The 2,533-nt window shown below is 46.8% G+C and overlaps 1 non-coding gene across 1 annotated transcript; it reads left to right on the forward strand.

Annotated features, from left to right (window-relative positions):
• The first annotated feature begins 2,108 nt into the window (after positions 1–2,108).
• On the forward strand, positions 2,109–2,299 carry LOC130328633 (U2 spliceosomal RNA). Its single transcript, XR_008872534.1, has one exon. It is a non-coding gene; the product is annotated as a U2 spliceosomal RNA (small nuclear RNA).
• The last annotated feature ends 234 nt before the right edge of the window (positions 2,300–2,533 follow it).

Below are 2,533 nucleotides of genomic sequence, written 5' to 3' on the forward strand. Positions count from 1 at the left end.
CCTTACAGGGTTAAAAAGAAAGATTCCTACTTTCATTGCTACCTGCTTGCTTGCTGGCTAGCCAGCTAGCCAGCCCTGTGGGCCTTGCTGCTGCTGCTTCTGCAGCCAAAAAACAAAAGGTGGTGCTGCTGCTGCTGCTTCTGCTGCTTCTGCTTCTGCTTGTGTCTGGCCGCTGTTGGAGCGTCCAGGCACAGGACTTCTGCTGCTGCTGACTAAATGGCCTCCTTAATTGGATCATTTGAGTAGCCAGCACACCTGTGCAGGTAGGGCATGACATGATAGGCAGCTGCCTTGATAGCGGGTGGGTGCTGAATGTTCCTAATTGACAAAATAAGATTAATGCTTATGAAGAAATATAAAATCTCATCCCTTCCCCAATATCGCGCCACACCCCTACCCCTTAATTCCCTGGTTGAACTTGATGGACATATGTCTTTTTTCGACCGTACTAACTATGTAACTATGTAACATAACATGGGGGGGGGGGGGGGGGGGTCTCCTGGCTGTTCACACAGGTGTGTCATTGCTGTACATTGACCATGCATTGCTTCTGTGGTATTGCAAAGGCAAAGACAAATGCTTCCAGCCATCCATTGCACTAATGGATTGGTCATCAGCTGGCTGTCTATGTCCCGCATCAATATAGACCAAAGTACAGAGGGTTAGGCTATGCTATTGTGCACCTACCTGATGCATCAGAAGGTGCGAGGCCCTTGCTAAATTCTGTGCACAGACTTTGAGATCTATGCTTTAGACTGTATCTAAACCTGCTCCAACATGGACTGACATTCTGGCCTACTTTCAGCCGATGCGACTTGTCTGTCGCTGAACAGTCGCTTTTTATGTATTCAGCACCTATGTATAATGTTGTAAAAATGCTCTAGAAGCTAAAGTCGCAGAAATGTCGCACATATTTGGCCTGCAACTTTCTGTGCGACAAATTCAGACAGGAAAAATCAGTATAAATCCTTAGAAAATTATCCCCCAGTGTCTCCATCTGCTGGCGGTATTGAATAAGCATTGCTGCACTGATGGGGTATGCATTAGACGAAAAAAAAGAAGAAAAAGAAGAATAATACGCCCAGAAAAGAGGCGAAAAGGAGAAAAACGTAAAAAAACGTGAAAAAAAAGTAAGAGGAAGAGAAGGGAAAAAAAGGTGGAAATGGGTTTAAAAGTGATTTCGGCGGAGAAATATATATATATATATATATATATATATATATATATATATATATACGCGCACACACACACATATATATAAACGTATTCTCCGTTGAGATATTGCAGCCGCTGCTGTGTCCAGGCCCAGGAGCCTTAGCACTGTGCTATGATGTCACTCAATACCACTGACATCACTAGGTGTAAACAACATCTCTCCTTTGCTGTGTATGTGACTATGGAGCTGTTTGGTGATGTCGTCTATTACGGCCTTCATAGAAGCAACAGGAGATTGTTGCATCCATCTAGAACCCTCAGAACTACAGTGCTATGATGTCACTCACTTCCACAGGCCTTGCAGAGTGTAAACAACAACAACCCAGCTTTGTTGTGTATGTAACCATAGGGATTTGTGATGTCACCTAGAACCTTCACAGCAGCGACAGCTTTATGAGGAGCATCAGCACTGCTCTGCCTGAGCAGAACCATCACCGCCATAGGTTGTCAAATAACCCGGATTTAACCCACACAGGTAAGTCCAATGGGGTGCAGGCATGTCCTCTATGCTTACAGCTTCCCGTGGGTGTTGGTTTGATACCGTTTGGGGACAGCCAAGGAGGCATCTGCAGGCAACAAAGGTAGGTGTGTGCTTGTGTGTGTGTTTCCTATGCAGATCCTAAGCCCAGTGTCACATGCAAGTAGGAGGAGTAAGAAGGGTTCCTGGCAAATCCGGGTTATGGATTGCATTTAAAAAGGCCCCGTGGGAGTGCAATGGCCCCTGTCTTGCTGCTTAGCAATAATGGTATGGGTTTAGGTTCTGCTGTGTGTACTGGTGGTTGACTGCCCCCCAGCCCAGAGTGTGCATGGAAAATTGTCTGGCAGCCTCCCTGACAGCAAGCAGTGATAGTGCCCATGAAGGGGACCTTGTTGGGCCCGCCCCTTTCACGGTTATCGCTTCTCGGCCTTTTGGCTAAGATCAAGTGTAGTATCTGTTCTTATCAGTTTAATATCTGATACGTCCCCTATCTGGGGACCATATATTAAATGGATTTTTGAGAACGGGGGCTGATTTCGAAGCTTGCTTCCGTCGCCCTATGCATTGACCCGATATGGCAGTATCTTCGGGTACAGTGCACCACCCCCTTACAGGGTTAAAAAGAAAGATTCCTACTTTCATTGCTACCTGCTTGCTTGCTGGCTAGCCAGCTAGCCAGCCCTGTGGGCCTTGCTGCTGCTGCTTCTGCAGCCAAAAACAAAAGGTGGTGCTGCTGCTGCTGCTTCTGCTGCTTCTGCTTCTGCTTGTGTCTGGCCGCTGTTGGAGCGTCCAGGCACAGGACTTCTGCTGCTGCTGACTAAATGGCCTCCTTAATTGGAT

Source organism: Hyla sarda, unplaced genomic scaffold (assembly GCF_029499605.1).
Source record: "Hyla sarda isolate aHylSar1 unplaced genomic scaffold, aHylSar1.hap1 scaffold_3109, whole genome shotgun sequence".
NCBI lineage: Eukaryota > Metazoa > Chordata > Amphibia > Anura > Hylidae > Hyla > Hyla sarda.